Source organism: Dermacentor variabilis, chromosome 5 (genome assembly GCF_050947875.1).
Source record: "Dermacentor variabilis isolate Ectoservices chromosome 5, ASM5094787v1, whole genome shotgun sequence".
In the NCBI taxonomy this organism is placed as follows: domain Eukaryota; kingdom Metazoa; phylum Arthropoda; class Arachnida; order Ixodida; family Ixodidae; genus Dermacentor; species Dermacentor variabilis.
The window spans coordinates 135,093,717-135,111,400 of record NC_134572.1 but is presented as its reverse complement, the minus strand read 5'-3'; the positions used below and the strand labels follow the sequence as shown (position 1 = coordinate 135,111,400).

The 17,684-nt window shown below is 48.8% G+C and overlaps 1 protein-coding gene across 2 annotated transcripts in view; it reads left to right on the top strand.

The window, feature by feature from the left end:
• LOC142583173 (uncharacterized) overlaps nucleotides 1-17,684 on the top strand; it is a 170,854-nt gene that overhangs the window by 59,057 nt on the left and 94,113 nt on the right. Inside the window, exon 1 of one of the 2 annotated variants that reach the window (XM_075693528.1) lies at nucleotides 11,235-11,613. The exons of the other annotated variant lie outside the window; for it this stretch is intronic. The gene's annotated coding sequence lies outside the window, so the exon portion shown is untranslated. Of the gene's footprint in view, nucleotides 1-11,234; nucleotides 11,614-17,684 lie in introns of those variants that run through there. 2 annotated transcript variants of the gene reach the window in all.

Genomic DNA, 17,684 nt, shown 5'->3' with positions numbered 1-17,684 from the left:
CTGGACTCTGTTTACGCAAACTGTGGTGCTAAGGCATTTTTGGTTCAGTGACTGTAAAGTATGTTACACAGCCCCGCGAAGCCTTCGTAGCACTGTTCGCCTTATAGTTCCACGATCCTCAACAAGATATGGTGAAGCTGGGCGTTGTGTTTACGAGCCGACAATTCTGAATGATTTGCCAAATGAGGCATCCTCCATGACATAAAAAAGGGCATTGAAAAACATGATTTATTCACTGTAACATGGTTGCTTCAACATTTGTAACAAATGCCGTTCATCATTTCTAAAAAAACGTACATCTTGCCGTCTTGGTGTCGATTATTGATTCTTGCTATATGATTTGCTTCTTGTTCGTGGTAAGCTTCCTAACTGTTAATCCTCCTGTATTATTTTGACAGATGTCTATGGTAAAGTAAATATTGAACGCTCGTCCGCTGATTTTGCCGGGCCAAGTCCCTCAAGCCACTTGTGGCTTTGACAGGCCCGTTTCTTGTATTCTGTATTGCTTTGTGCAATAAATATTATTATTATTATTATTATTATTATTATTATTATTATTATTATTATGTTGTTGTTGTTGTTGTTGTTGTTGTTGTTGTTGTTGGTGGTGGTGGTGGTGGTGGTGGTGGTGGGGGTGGCGGTGGTGCTGTTGATCGTAAGCATCCGCGCAGTCAGTCATCATCATCAATCACCATCTCAAACAACACTTTATATGACCAGTTCTGAGCGGATTTTTTTTCTTTTTCTTGTGTGTGTGTCTGGATACACGCCCCGAACACGGCCGAAAACACATTTATGTCGCCTATAGGAACTGAAAGGCCGAAGTTCTGAAGGGAGCTGTGATATTATATATAGTGGCGACGCCGCCGACACAAGAAAAGGTGTTGGTTGAGCAATTTCCCGCTGTCGCAATAAAAACTAGGTTCAAAACGCCCAGCACCGCGGTGAGGGTCACCCATGATCTATATATATATGTGTGACAGCAACAGGGGCAAAATGCGAAGGTAGTTCCGCACGCGTGCACTTGCAAGTGGTCTGTCGTGACTGCGAGGTGCGCTTAAGAAGCTCGCAGCTCAGACAGCTTCTCGGTGGCCAAAAGGCGTGAAACGTTTCACGAGACATGATTGGCCGAGTTGGACCATCGTACGCAATAAATTAAACGAGTGCAGAAAAGGAAGAAAGCGTCGGGGCATGGGCAAGACAGCGAAGAGCCAGAGACATGCAGAGAGATGAGCGCCTCTGCAGCTCCCTGTCTTGTCCGTGGTTCTTTCTATGCGCTCTTTTAATTTATTATACGAGAATTGTTTTTCGTGAGCTGCGTCTCCCCGGCTTCGGAGTGATTCGTTTTTGTCCTGCGCTTTCTCGATGATTTCGATAATAATATACTGTCTGTGAGGCCTACGGGCACGGCGACGAATGCAGGCGTGGCCAGTTCTTCAGTGTGCCCTCGCTCTCTCTCGCAAGTGTGCACGGGACTTTTGGGGGCCCGGCTAAATCTCGATTAGGCAGTGAGCGCGCGGGACATTGAGCATGGGTTCCAAGATGGCGTCTCAACAACTTGCGGGCCTAGCCTATCACGATATATTTTCCTACCTTTAGCGGCGCACGGTGGCTTTAGTGTCCCTTTACCATATCTGGCTTATCAAATGTTGATTATAGTTCCATTGACGCAGTGGCACAACTTGGTCGTTTTGCTTTTATGCCTACTTGACTGTTCCGGAGGGGAAGTTTGAGGTCATGTATAATGCTGACCTCTGTCAATGGTATAATGATATTTGATGTTTCAGGGTCTTCACCGCAGCTCCGTTTATTTTGGGTCAGATTTGATTTCATTCCAGGCGCCGCATGCATTTGGTCGCCATGCGTTGGAATCAAGTATATATGCGCCACGCTGTGTTGCGTGGTACATGGCAGCAGCCGGCTGGACTTCACGTGTTCATTCCGTATACCACGTAAACGTGCCTCTACCGCCATCGCAAAGGCTTATGTAGCTTTCGTAAGAGCGACGTTATTGAGACGTTCACAGCGGGTGATCTGGCTGGCGGAAGCTTGTTTCAAAGAGTAAAATATTGCCTCTGGCCTAATGGCGGCAAAAAGAGAGTAAGAAAGAGAAGATACGGAGTTCCAGATAGCGATCGGCGAGGCTGTAGAGAAGGCACGGAAATGGAGGCCTTCTCTCGACCCCGCAAACCCCCCGGGTGGTGACGCGCGGTGGTTGCTCGGTTTCGCCTGTCCTGTCCGCGACCTCACAGTGAGCAGCAGCATCAGATAGTGACACAGTATATTCTGCGGTTTCCTGTTTTCTTTTCCCGCTTGCGACGCAATCGCGAAACGCACGAAAGTCGGAACGAGTCAAGAACATACGCGGCATCTTGTTGAAACCTTCCTGCTCCCATAGCCTGCGCTGTACAACCTCGCGCATGCTGGTCGTTCGAGCGAATGAATATCAGAGCTTATTAGAAGCTCCTTGCTAAAACATAAAAGTGAACTGACTCGAGAAGTTGAACTCTTCTTGAATCGCCGGAGCAAAAAGTGTACCCACCAGCGGTATCCGACAGCGAAGCATTCGTCGAGTATGTACTTGGCATACAGGCACGATATATAGCATGAAAACGCGCAGAGTGCAAAGTCCTCTTAGCGTGTAGTATAATCATAGCGCATCAAATCTTTTTGTAAGTGCCAACTACACTTGACGTTGCTCTGCAAGAGCCGTGCTTGCCCCCCCTCCCCCCCCCCCCCCCCTGTGAATAATGTAGCGGATATTATTCCATTGGTGGCCGTTTTTCTGATTATGGATGCTGCTAAAGCTGGGTGCAATTTCCGCCTTTTACCGACGCCGGCGAAATTATATGAATGAAAACGGGGCAAGCTTTCGTACCGTGAAACACGCAGCCTGAATCGCCTCTCTTCTTCGAAAACGACTTGAGATAATCATAGATGCCGAAACTTCAGTGCACGTCGAAAGCGCCCGTGCATGTCGACATCATTCCTTCTCCTTGAGCGAAGATTGTATTTTTTCCCTTCTTTTTCTTTTTGTTGATCCCCCCCACACAAATATATGTTGCGATAAAAAGCGCGTCTCGGGAAAGAAGTTCATGGGAGAGGTCGGTACAGAGGATCATGCGTACAGGCGTGCATGACGTGCGTTCGACCTGGCAGTTACTGGCTGAGGCTTTTTAAGTTGGCGCACCTTAAGTGCGGATATTATTAAGGTGTGTAAGAGCGTCCTTAAAGGGCCGTACGTTCATTCGCTTGTGGCCATGCAAGCATTTCCCGTGCTGCCATATATCCTCGAACACACGTGAAACCATGAAGTCAGGTGACGTGTTCCTGGTGCAGTGTTCCCCGCTAGCTTTCATCGTTGTGTACAGGAAAGAATGCTTCGGTTGGCACAAACTTGGCTAACACATGTAACACTTATATTCTAACTGTTCTCATATCATAACCGTGCATAATCGACAGTGTTCGAACCAGTGATGTCACAGGATGAAGCCAATGTTTCAGCATGCGGGCCTATCTCTTCCTCGGCGGCAGACAGCTCGCCTAGTTAAAACCTAGGCTCCCACCTGATGTTTGAGAGAACTGGTGATTACAAGTCTCCATCTTCCCGGCAACCCGTGTTTTCTTTGAACTATGCATAATGCTACCATGCATATATTCTGAATTGATCAGGTAACAAGGGACGAGAGCTCAGCCATGACAGTACTTCTATCGGTATTTTTTTGAGAGAGAGAGAGAGAGAGAGAGTCGTTGCGTAAATTTTTCTGTCAATAGAAATGATAGAAAGCCCAATTGGGCGTCATTCTTGTTCCTTCTACTCTAAAAAGAAAAGGGCAAGGTGAAAAAAATCGGCGCCCCGCCAGCCCCGGCCCATTTCAACGTCATCCGCTTATACTATTTTCGGATAGTAGTTCTTCACACTCATTCGGCTACCCAAGCGTGGCCCGCGCGTCCGAGGGAAACACGGCCACGCCAGTTGGAATGCGCCCTCGCTTGGCCTTCGTCGTCGCCGTCATCTCCCTCCTGCCGCGCGCGCGAGATCACGAGCACCGCCCGTAATGCGTATACACGACGCCTGCGGAACCAGTCGGGCGCGTGTATGAATACAAGCACGAACGCAAGGAAGGGGCGCGCGCTGAAGCTCAGAGGAAGAAGATGGAAGGGAGGGGGGTAACTTCCGACCCCCGAGCCGGCAGGCAGGCAAAAGCGCGGGCCCGCGTGGCGTAATTGCAGTGCCGCCGCTGGACGCACGGAGCCGCTGTTGCGTGAGAGGAGGGAACCCGCTTTGTCTTAGGCCGGAGGCAGGGAAACGCCAGCGCGAGATGCCCCCATCCTCGCCCCGCCGGTGCGCCAGAGGGGGGTCCTGTTCAGGTCCAAGAGGGCCGGTGGAGGCGCGGCGCGGCGGCGGCGGTGGTGTGCGGGCCTCCCTAGGATCCATGGCCGCGGCCTTCCAGTCGGCCCGCCGCGCGGTGGGCGTGGCCTGTCCGAGGACCATGGCCTTGCCTTTAGCGGCTTCGGGCGCTCAGCTAGGGAGAGCCTGGCAGGCAGCGCTCGGCGGCTCATTTAAATTGTTTCCTTCCAGAGGTTGTTGATCCACCCCGTGGGGATCTGCGTGCACAAACAACGACAGAAAAAAAAAAGAAAGCGTTGCGCTCGCACCCGCCAGTCTACCTGCCTTCCGTCCGGCATGGTTGTAGGAACGAAAAAAAAAAGGAAAGTGAGAAGCAGCTTGGTGGGGCTTAAGGCGAGGTCCTGCGCCACCGGGCATCGTGGCGCCTCAGACGCAGGAAAATACGCCCTGAAATGAAAGATTAAAGGCATGCCCCAAAAATAGAAATAGAGAGAGAGTGAGGGGGGAGGGGGACTTGAGCCATGTCTGTTTCGATATATGCGCCAAAGTCGCATAGCGCCGAACTGGCGCCAAGCATTCCGCGTTCTGAAGCCTGAGTTCGCCTTCAGAAATATAAGATCAGCGAAGGAACTTTCTTTTCGGAGAAGTCGCCATATAGGACTTCTACATTGGTACCTGTATGAAACACTATGCAGATGTCAGCGAACTGTCACAAATCCAGTCAGGGACCAACCTGTCTCAATAACGGCTGCCTGTTCGCAAGAGCAGCGAAGACGGGAGAAGCTATAGAAGGGTCGCCCTGGACGTACCTTGCCTTCATGAGGAATAATTGCGCAACGCAAGCGTGTGAACGATGTCGCGGTACATATGCGTGACGCTTCTGTTCCGTCAGTATATCGCTTCATACATCTCGAATGCGAAACTTTCTTCACTAAGGAGCTCGGCCGACCGAGAGACACCAGGGTGCCCTTTGCAAGTGTCCTCGGGGCGCGAGGCTTGCCTACGATTTCCGAGCGGATATACGCGTCGCGCCGGGCGCATTTCTGCATAATGTATGAAATAATGGCTTCAGTGCTACCGGCCCTCTGCGGCTGCTGCTGCTGCTCTGCTACCGGTACCGCTGCCGTAATTATTCGTATAGACGAGTGCTTTAGGTGTGCGCACGGGGTTCGATTAATTACGCGATTGTGGCGACAACGCTTGCCGCCATGAGCCCCTTGCGAGTCCCATGCCCCCCTACGTTGCTCGGCGATTAGGTTAGGTTTCGGCGAGGGCATAGCGTTCGTTGCCCTCTTCTCCAGCGGCGTATACCCTGCGCGAGGCGATAGGCTGACTCGGTATTTATGAGGCGGCGGCGGCGGACGTCCTTCGCTCTGCTGCCCAACAGCTTGACCAACGCTGTCGCGTCATAATAACTATAACTACGCGGCCAAAAATTAGCAAGCGCATAGGAGGGAAGCGTTGAAATAAATCGCTCAGGCGAACGTAAAAGGGGAGGTACAAATGGGAGGGGGGGGAGGCGTTGAGGAGAGGGAAGCTCGAGATGGCCTTCTTTGCTTTGTTTCTTCATGGAGCTTCCGAACGCAATCTACATTTTTTAGCAGTTCAATTCACTTTAAGCGCATGGATTTGATGAAGTGCTAAACGTTACTCGTGCTAAACTGACCACGTGTAAGGTTTGCACGGGAATAACCAACGCGGAGAACCAATTTAAACGCTTGTAGGTGCGGATGGTTAGAAATATTAGTATTTGGGTGACAGCTGCGAATCCTGTAGTTATATTCTTGAATTGCTTCGTCACTTGCGTGAAGCGAGCAATAGCCTTGCTCAACCACGAACTGCTAGTTATCTTTGCAAACCTAACCACGGGCTCATGATTCACGTGAGCTCTCTATGTTCCGTGATTTACTCAGCCGAAGCGAAGGCGGAATGAGCTCGCGGCCGGCCTCAGCGTGTAGCCTTATTATATCGAGAAATTATGCCGTTGTGAGCACAGATGATCTTGACGTTGTGGTCTTACTATACTTGCGGCTTATCTATACCGGCAAGTGCAATCCAGCTTATAGTAAATGGCACGCCTCATGCAGGGTGTGCCCGGTTGCTGTCGAACACAACCTGTCTAGACGTATGCGCGAGGGATAGAAATTATCCGTTTGTTTCGCCGTTTTTCATGCGTTCAGAAACAAATTATTTTTGTACTGTAGTCAGGCGCAGTCGTTGCACTTGTTCTAAAGCATTTTCACCTGCTTTCGTTGCATAATACTCAAGTATCTCGTCCGCAACCGCAGAGAAGTGTTATTATGGCAGCATCAATTTCACGTGATGTTGCTTTAATCTATCGGAATTTTAATTTGCAATACAGTGCTGTGCACCGGTGGCTTTCGGAGTTCATATTGTCGCACTGCAGCTCTTCATCATGTAGTAAGTAACAAAAGAATAAACGAAAACAGACTGTCGACCAGGTTAATGTTATTCAGGAACAGACTTTTCATTCCTCCATCAGCGCTTTGACCTTGTGCGAAATTGAAAACTTACCTTTTTAAACAATTTTGATGTCGCTCGGCGTTCTGTTTTCATTATTGCGATTTTACCCGACAAGGTTGCTTTTGGCCGGATCCTCGATTTGATGCACAAGCTATCCATATTCTTAGGCGTCATGGGGCACAGTTAAGGTAATTTTTGTGTCGTTTCATTGCTTTCCACCACGAGAATAGTACCACGGCTGTTTAACTTATTTACATACACGGCCGGAAGGGTACCTTGTCGCAGGAAATCACAGACGCGCGGCATTTATTGAAGTTTACATGCTAAGCACGAATACGTATGCGCGTGATTAAGCTTTGATTGCCGGTTAAGGCCGATGTGGCCAGTCATCATTAATCATAAGTTCGTTCTTCCATGTTCAAAGGGTGCATCAACACAGGGGTTACGTCTTTCTCAAAGAATATGCGTTCGGATGAACGCTATAAACGCACATGCACCAAATAATACCTGTGAATCCGACACGCCCTGAACACGCCTCTGTATAATAATTCTTCTGCTTGCTGTGCAGTCGTGGTAAGGCAATTGCGATAACCTTCGCGTCCCTTTATTTCTTTACACCACGCGAACGTAGTTACCACGGCCCCGCCATTTATTTGCAAGCAATGCGGGAGTACTGCGACGCAGCAGTTTCCAGACGTAGAGCAATTATATGTGCGTGCCAAATCAAACTTTGATTGATTGGCAGTTAAGGCCAGTCTCGCCGAACGTCACCAGCTAACAGTTTATCATGTTCTAAATGTGCCTGAGAAGATGGCTCACGCCTATCGCATGAGGATGTATGTTCGGATCAACGCTGCACTCACTTCTGCCAGATGATGTCTGTGATTCCTACACTGCCTGAGTGCATGCCGCCGTATATAATGCACCACTGGTGCGTATCTTTAGTCATCGCCAACACCAACTTCTGCAGCTCCAACTTACTTAGACTTTTGTGAGTAAGTAAGTGCAACGTTCAACTGGAACTATATGATCTGCATGACCAGAGAGGTGGTTGGAGTTGAGGGCGGTGGAAATTGACTTTACGGAAGGTTGTTTCTACAGGGCCCTGGGGGGGGGGGGGGGGTTGCAGGGCCCTGGGCTAGATGCTTCAAGTCGGCAACAAGTGACCGTTACCTTCTAATAACAGCGTTTACTTTGGCGGCAGTGATCTCGCTATGTAAAAAATTCCCTCCGCGTATATGTCGACTATCTTTCGATTATTGCTCCAGCCCATTCTCAGTTGTCTCTCTATCTCTCTTTCGGTTACGTCAAAGCACACTATAACAAGAACCTGGTTCAGAAGTCTCGGTTCTTCTGCTTGCATGGTGTAGAGACGTTTACGCTGTGACCGGCTATACGCGTTCTGCTGCCGCGTGAATGGAAACATTTAGAACAGGTTTCCCGCATGCATTTTTTGCTTATAGCGTGTTGGCGCAGCCACGCCAAGCCACGTGTCTCATTGGGTACCCGCTTTAACCCCAGTAACCACATGGAACACGTATAGGTGGTGATTACGGGGTAGTCATGGTACCGAGCGGCGTTACGATGTCGGGCGACGCCTCGCCGTGAACACGTCGCAAACACGCCCTATGCGTGGCCGCCCCTTTCGTTCCGGGTCCTGCTACGTTGCGTCAGGATTCGATGCACTTATAGCAGCGATGAAATCTTAGTTTTACAGGGCACGCGAGGGTCGACGGCTGTGTACGCGGCCTACCTCATGACAGATCGACGACGTAAGTGGGCGATTTGAAGCGGGGATATGCCCGGTGCAACAGGACTGGTGCAGTATCTTCTAGCTTTTGTTGCGCGTGAGAAAGCTCAGTGTTCTTTATACACTTTGTCTTTCGGGGTCGCTGACTAGAAAAAAATGACATACGCAGTCGCGTGAATTTACTTTTAAAAAAAAGCACTTGCTATACCAACGCCAACTAACGTCGCGAAAGACTGTCTATGGCTAGCCTCCGGAAAAAATCGTGGCGGCGAACAGAAAACGCCTTGCGGCAAAGCTAACTTCAGGATGGCTCTATCATTACACCGGGATTCATTTATTTGTCATAATTAGTAAGTTCACAGTGAAGTTGTAAACGTTACAGAATTTCCATCTGCTGTCAATACATCATACACCGATCTACGGAGGGAGTATAGTTAGAGAAAACAGCTATGACTCTTGTTTTATCAAAATTTTCGCGAAACAAATTATATGAAAATTAGCCGCTGGAACGACTCTAACGCTACGCAGAGTTTCATTTACTTTTCATAATTACGTAGTTCACAGTGAAGTTGTAGATATTGTGGAATTCGCGTCTGCTGTCAATGCGTGGGCTTCTACGGGAGGGAAACGCGGACAGCCCCGGTGTTTGTCCGCCAGAATAGAACTCCAGTCCTTCCAAGTTTCATTCAGCTTATTAACTAGGAAGCATATTCAATCGCAAATCACAAACAAACGTGTTTTGTATCCTGCACTTCTTTGGACTGCGCCCCGCTTAACGCACATCGTCGTTCGCGTCGAGGCTCGGTTAAACGGCCACCTGCTTCTATCTAAACTGTGCTCCGTGGCAGCTGCGTCGGCAACACCTGCGTCTTTAGAGCGGCGTCGTAAAAGCCCTTCGGCGGTAGCCATGCGTGCGTATGAGGTAGTGCGTGACGTATATATATAGTGCGCGCCTGATAAGTGCGACCAAGGGCAATTCTGGTACCATTTCGCTCCACCGTTCAATATGGTATGGCCACGCTTGATTCGTACGCCTGAAGAGCAGAGTCTTCACGATGAGCGACGTCGAAAGCAGCGGTGGCAGGCGGACCGTCGACGTCGTGCCAACCTGGTGGCCCTACAGTCTAAAAAATTTTACACCCTTTGGGGTGTATATCTGCCACACAACAATACTCGTCATCTGCCTTGATGCGTTTCCTTTCTTAAAAATGCCGCGCCTGCGACTTTCCTGTCGGGAACGCTATGTCATGCTGATAACGCGCATGCTGTTCGTTACTGGAAAGTACCGGGCTCGCAGCGTTAAAGAAAGGAAACGCATCAAGGCAGATGACGAATATTGTAGTGTGGCAGATATACACCCCAAATGGTGCAAGCATTTTTTTAGAGTGTAGAAGCAGAGCGTGCCCGTAAAGCGTCACGTAAGCGACGAGCAAGAGCCTACGGCGCCGAGAACGCAGCCAGCGGCTCAGTGACTCCACTGGGGCGCAGTGCCGGGATTCGACGACGCAAACGAAAGGCTCCAGAGATACTTTCTCGATCACAACTTCGGATCAAGCTGTCGAGTACGTGATCAATTGTGGTAGTTGGGAGGCCGCGTTTGCGGGCGAATTTGGGCTATCGCTTAAGGGACAGGACAATAAATGTGTTCGTACCTTTGTTCAAAATTCTGCGTCACCTCTGAGTCGTGCACTAAACAGGTTCGCTGGTCATCAACCTTCACAGAGTAAAACGGCTCATGATTCGTTCTTTTTTAAAATGTTTTGCAAACCTTTTCATGGTGTTCGTTGGTATTTGGCAATGTGGCACTTCTGGCAGCGCGGTCGTCGTGATGGTGCAATTGTGCACTTCCTGTGTTTTTTTTCCGTTCGCCACGCACTGCTGACTCAACTGAGAGGTTGCGCGTCCGTCGCTCTGCCCTCCACATTCAACGGGGCAGCGCAGCCTCGGCTGCTCGGTCGCTGGACGACTTGCCATCTGTCGGTGCAGCTTCGTGACCACTTGCAAAGTCATAGCTACGTGACAAAGCTCGCTTTCATAAAGTTTGGTATGTTGTTTCGGTTGGCGTCAGAGAGAAATTAAGGGCCAAAGTATCGTGACAAACAAGCACGGGGACACTGAAGACGCTGAAATGACCTGGGGACGTACATTTTGGAGGAAGCCGCCACAGGCGATGCGCTGCCGCCAGTGCGGGGCGGCTTCTGCACGCCGCCTTGGCCAAAGGGGAGAGACCTGGAAGGCAGGGCGCTGACAGGGCGAACCGTCCATCCGTCCTGCCCTCCTCCAAATCTATCAGGGGAGCAGCGCAGCGTTGGAAGAGAGCTCGGTCGTCGGCGTCGCGCGCGCACAGACGCACGCACACACCCAAAGGCATCTCCAGCAGCCACCCTTCTTTCTCTTATCATTGCCACCCTTCGTTCCATCTCGGCAAGACCCCCGGAGGCGCGCGGCGATTGGCCGGCGTCGCGTCACGTGGTGCGGCGCTTCCGCGGGCGCGGCGTTTACTCCCTGCAAGCCGCCCTCTCCGCAGCGCCAGCGCTCCTTCCTAGGGAGTGGGGGGAGGGGGGGAGCAAGCTCCGCCAATGCTGGCCGGGCTGCGCCGGCGCCGCCGAATTCGATTATTAGAGCGCCGCTGCTGCCGCCACGCCACGGCCCCCGGTGACGACGTGCACGCTCGCAGGGCGCGATAGAACGAGCGCGGCAGCGAGCGAGCGAAGGAGGCCGTTGGGCGAGGAAAGAGGTCCGGTCCTTTCCTCGCGGCGTTGCCTGAGCCGCCGGCAGCAGCAGTCGCAGAAGCGGCATGGCCTGGCGCGGCGCGGCGCGTCTCCTCCGCACCGGCGTCGACGGCGGCACACCAGCAGCAGCGACTGGCGGCGTAGCGCCGGAAACGTCGACGACCGCGCCGCATGCTCTCCGGGAGACGCGTCGCTGGAATCGGCCCCTTCTTGGATTACAATGTTGTCCTGACGTCGCTGCAGTGCGTCCTTTCGTCGTAGTCGGCCTCCTTCTCCGCCCTGTCACTGTCGTCACGGTAGGTGGTCCTATCAACCCCCGCTCGCGCCGCGCACACCTCCCTCTGCAGCTTCCGCGGCCTTCGTAAATAGCGCACGCCACGCGAACGCGCGCGCGCGCCCGTACGCGCTTGGTTCCGGCTCGCCACCTATTCTGTTCCGCCTTTATGCTGTTGCTCTTCTTTCATGGCGCACGGTGGTCCCGTCGAGCGGGATATTTGTGGGCGTCGCGCGGAGGACGGTTGCGCTCTACACCGGAACGGTCTCACGCTGCAAGGGCCGCATTTGTCGCGCTGCCGCAGCGAACGTTCACTAACTGCACTTAATGACGTGCGTTGTTTTCGTATACCAGGTTAGTTCTATAACAAGACTGTGGTTTTATCGCTATTGCCGTACAGACCTCTCCGCTCACTTAAATGTAGTACGCTTTAACATTCTCGTTCTCGGCCATTCCTCCTCTATAATTCGTTCGTCTTTTTTTTTATCTTTTGGCTGCTTGCCTTGAGTTTTATATAAAAGGTTCTTAGGGAATCACCTGTACTTTCGGTTTCACTCTTTGCTTCTGTTCGCTTCAGACCGTTAACTTCCGCGTCATCCGCTCACACACTCGATTTTCTTCAGTGTGACTTCCAAATTCATTCTCACCACGCCTGTGTTTCTGACAACAGTTACAGCGACTTATTTTAACAAGGTAGAAAGCTGGTTCAGTTGGTACATAAGTGAAGGTGAAAAAGAAAACAGCGAAAAGCACTTACATTAACTTATCAAACCTATTTTAACATTAATTTGTCCTTTCTAGTCTGTAACCATTGTCCGCTGGGAGAAAATCATTTTCGCTTTCGCGGTGACCTTTCCTTCTTCGATGGCTGTTGCATCTTTCCGGTAACTGATTTCATACAAGTTTCTTTACTGGGAGGTATAACAAGAAGGGAACGGGAACCGGACAGGACGATACCAAGAGCTCAACGCACACAACCACAGAGGAACGTATACATACAGCAAGACGAACACATATCCTGTGAGGGAAAGACAAGCCTCTCCATTCCGCATTCCCCCTCCCCTTTGTGCCCGCCTAAATGTTTTCCTTGCAGTCTAATAGTTCGACATCAGGCACTACTGGCTTCCCAGCGATCTTCATAGCAGCTCTTATTAAAGGCTAAGAGCGTACAAATTTCTCATCGATCGTGAAAGTATGGAAACTCGGATGAAAGCAGCTTGAACGCTATTATATAGGAAACAATTTCTCAATAGTAAGTTTATGGGATTTGCCTAACTAAATATGGAAAATAAAGCCTGAATAACAGCTTTTAGCCAACATTTATTTGTTACTTTCGGTTTCCCATCTGAACTCGCAACATATCCTCAGTGGCTATGCTGTTGGCCTGCTGAGCACGAGGTCGCGGGATCGAATCCCGGCCACGGCGGCCGCATTTCGATGGGGGCGAAATGCGAAAACACCCGTGTGCTTAGATTTAGGTGCACGTTAAAGAACCCCAGGTGGTCGAAATTTCCGGACTCCTCCACTACGGCGTGCCTCATAATCAGAAAGTGGTTTTGGCACGTTAAACCCCATAATTTAATTTTTTTAATTTTAACTCGCAACATACGCTCGCTTAGTGTATTCCGCCTATTACGTGCCCATTCGGAGCCTATGATTCTCACTCGTTGAGGCCACATTGAAAAAGAAAAAGAAAACGCTGTTGAAAGAAAAGCTGTAGCGCTCCGAAACCATATTGACTCTATATGCCGTCTCTTCCTTTACCGTAGCTGAAAACATGTATGCACAGTCCGCATTCTTTTTACTTTCGTAATTACAAGTTCGTAGGTAACGCAATGTCACATCACTGGTCGTGATGTTGTGGGCATGAATTACGCGTTCTCGCCTTCAGTATATGCATCGAGCAATTAATATTGCCGCGCTTATCGGTGTATATGTTGGATAGCTGTGTTCGCATCTATTCGCGACTGTTGGGGGTCAATTCCTGAAGCTACGCTCTACGGCTAAGCTATGGAAAAAACTACGGAGATATGCATAGTAAAAAATATCAGATTCATTTAAGACTCTGTGTTCTTAGACGTTTAATCAGTGAGCAAACTTGTATGATAAATTTGAAGTGGAGATGATTACTAGGAAGTATTTCGGACATATGGAAGGGCATACAAATGAAGTCGTTGATTTGAAGCTGCGTCATGTCCTGGAACTAGCAGGATTGTGACGGACACGACTTACTGAACATGAACTCACCCGAAAAAAAGAAGGGGGGGGGGCAATGACTTCCAGCTTGAATTTTCAAATGAAAAGGAAAGCTAATGTGTCGCATGCTCCCTAAAGTGACTGGCGATTCATCAGAGTAATGATATCGTAGCTGATTAGTGACAGCTTTATACCATCACGTCTACACCACAGTGTAGTGATCGTATATCCTAGATTGGTGTGAAAGTTGATTGAAATTTATGGGGATGATTATTTTGTTTGGGCTCGCTTGATTTTCATGCTCTGGCTCGTTATTTCTCTCAGATAGCTTTGTCCCCCACAGTGTCTCTCACATTGTTTGACACTGCACTTGACGGCGTTCGGCAGAGTGAGCGAGCAATCTTTCTTGTACGTGTTGCAAGAAATTTGCAAATTATAAAAATTCCAGTAAGTGTGTGTCCCGATATGCAATTTCTTTTGCACTTTAAGCATTATTGCGTTAAAATGTCAGAAAACAATAATATTACTGTTTGACTAATGTAACGAAGATTAGACGGTGTTTTAAACCAATCTAACAGCACTTCTTTTCTTGTGATTCGTTGCCTCCGGCTGAAAGCAAGGAACGTTCCTCTCATCAATATCCATCTGTAGAGCTAATAAAAAAAAACGCTGCGACAGGGACAGTTATAGCAAGTTTGCGGACACAGCGGAATATTCAGTTTTATACATGGCAGTGATCACAAAAACCACGACTCTTCGTTAATACAGGGTAGCATAGTCAAGCGCACGATACGAATACATGCGTCGATACAGCTTCAATTTCTACTACAGGCTGGCGAGAATATAAAGGACCCTGTCTCCATTAACGTATTGTTAGCACTGCGCTCGTTTGTGATTATAGTCTGCTTGCGTGTTCAACCCTCGCGACATGTTAACGTCAGTGTCCTTGTGAAAACGTTTCGCCCGAAGGGTGAAGCATTGAAAGCGATAGCAACGTTTACCGTTGCCATCGAGCATCTCGGACACATGTTCCATCAACACACGGGAGCGACACATAGCGGCGCGACACGGCAAGCCATGGCAAAATGCTGCTGCGCTGCAGGACGGCGGCCACACCCGCTCCACGAGTTTATTCGTGGTTCCCCGGTGAAACATTCTGTGCGACTGTCCTGAATATAATGTTCAGAGACAGTCCATGGCGTCCGTTCTAGCGCACCTGGACAATAGACCATTGTCAGTTGCAACCATTTTCACATATCGCCGACAGAAGACATCGCAGCTGAAGGCGACGAAGGTACTACTTCGGTTTATGAAGGATGCGGGCTTGGACAAGCGGCTGTGACAGTGATGTCGCGTACAGCGCAAGAGTGACGGACTGTAACTGACGATGTGTTTGCTGTGTTATATGCTCTCTCTCTCTCTCTCTCCTCCCATCTTTCATCCCCCCCGTCCCGCTCCCAGTGTAGGGTAGCAAACCGGTTAGGCTAAACTGGTTAACCTCCCTGCCCTCTTTCTCCACATTTCCCTTCGCCGGTGAAACGCTTCACATAGTGTTAGTGTACGCCGATGGAGCGTAGCTTAAAGATTCTATTTAGGCCTGACAGCGCCGCCAAGGGCAAAACGTCAGGACTGTGGCCCCTGTTATCCTCTACCCAGTGGCACAACTTGTAATCTATCTATCTATCTATCTATCTATCTATCTATCTATCTATCTATCTATCTATCTATCTATCTATCTATCTATCTATCTATCTATCTATCTATCTATCTATCTATCTATCTATCTATTTTATCTTTGAGGTTGATAGTTGTCGGGCACCACTCATCCCTAGATTTATAGCATATATATATATATATATATATATATATATATATATATATATATATATATATATATATATAGGCCATATTCCTGCTGAAGAGAATATCGTAATTCAAGTGACGCATTTCTGGTCTACGCAACGTTCCCTATCCCTCTCTCATTTTAAGAAATGCCAGAATAAAACTGTTAGCTACCACAAAATCTGGTACTAATACAATTGAGAAATGCGTTTCATGGAAATCGGCAAATATCTACCTAAACGCAGCGAAGTGAATATCCAAATGTACATGCGTAAAAGAAACAGCTCGAAACATTCGTGATTCCTCGAAATAAGGGCAAGACCGGTGTGATATAGTACGCTTCTTATCATGTAATAGCGTAAGAAGGAAAGAGACGAAGGAAGTTCTGCGGCACTTAGCTTGCTCCCAATTGAGTGCGGTTCATCAAATATCCAATATTAAAAAGCCACAAAATTAATCAATCGCGACAAGTTCTAACGTGATATGTAGCGTTCGAACACGGGCTATAGCCAACTGAAGCTCTCGTACGACAGTATGTTGCCCCGGTGACATCCGCTACCTCTGGTGCTGTGAGCACCAGTTCCTGAATACTTACTAGTTCTGTAAACATCAATATATGTATCCTTTTATTCGGTGTTGACAAATATGCACTTCTTTCTGCTTGAATATAAGGGTGCAAGTCGCAGCTCTCTCACACGGCGTCATGGACTCCCCACATTCTCAAAGCAAAGGGAGTGGTGGCAATTTTCTCTTGTGGGAGTAAGTGCTTTTTTAGATCATTCACTCCATATTTGATAGGACTTGTACTCTCGGAAAGCAGTGCGTGCACTCCATCTATGCGCAAGTGCACTGTAAACTGAGATAACTCCGAGGTGTGAGTATAACGCTTGTCCTCTAGCGACCCCTCGGTTCGGAGTTTATTATGCTCCGTATGATCGGAGTAGAATTTTTACTCCGTGCGAGCGGAATCATTACGTGGAATTATGGGAGTTTTTTTCTGTCTTTTCTTTATTTTTTGCGTTGCAATGGACGGAGCTTTTTCGAGGTGCAACGGGAGTATAAAAAGAGGCATCGCGTGAGTTTGCGCGAACATCTTTACATGCAGAGGCTGCTGGTCAAGTTTCGAAATATGCACACGAGAACGCGTCAAATTCGGCGAAAGAAATCAATGAAAGCACATGTATCATGACATACATAAACATTTAAGAAACGCCCTATGTAGAAATTTGAAAGACACTCCACGTACACGCGATACTCAAGAAGCAACGGTGCCAGTATATATAGCCACGATACTGTGTGCCTCGAAACCGCCTAGGGACCAGCTGTGCTGTTTCAGAATTACGACTCACATGCTCGTTCATACGAGATCTGCCTCTCTGAAATTAACAGAATACCTTAATCAGCACAAAACTGTTAATTCAGAATAAGGAGAAAAAATGTTAATTGCGTAATTTTTCAAAATTATCATGCCATTCTGTGAGTGTTGAAGCGACTTCGCACACTGCCGGCGTTCGCGGCCAAAAAGTAGTGCGTTAGTTACAGTAAGCAAGACAAATGCAAGTGCGTGTGCTTCATAACAAAATTAAATTTTTGCGATATAGTGGTAGCGTAGCAAGAAATTATTACTTGTAAGCATGACCCGCAGCAGCCGACGTAACACCGAAAATGCGCAGTCATACATTTTATACACCGCACTACTTGCTCTGCGTCCAAGCAATCTCTCTCGGTTGTGAAAAGGACCTACATCGCTGATCTGTCGAGTGAATCCTTAAACTCGGAACCAGCAGGCGTGCGTCTAAATCAGTGTCTCGGATAGAGCGTAATGTTGATGCAATATCGGAAGCAACGACGTGACCAAAACCTATATGCGCGATAACAAATTGATTCGCATCGCTCAATAAGAAGCTTTATTTACGGTATGCCTACTTATGTCCTACCGTTTTTCTTCGGGCGAGGATATCCGTTCAAATATACATAAACAGTTGCTTGCACTCCGGTCTTTCTCACTGGGAACACAGCACCGCAACGAACTTGGGGTACACCATTCATGTGCGA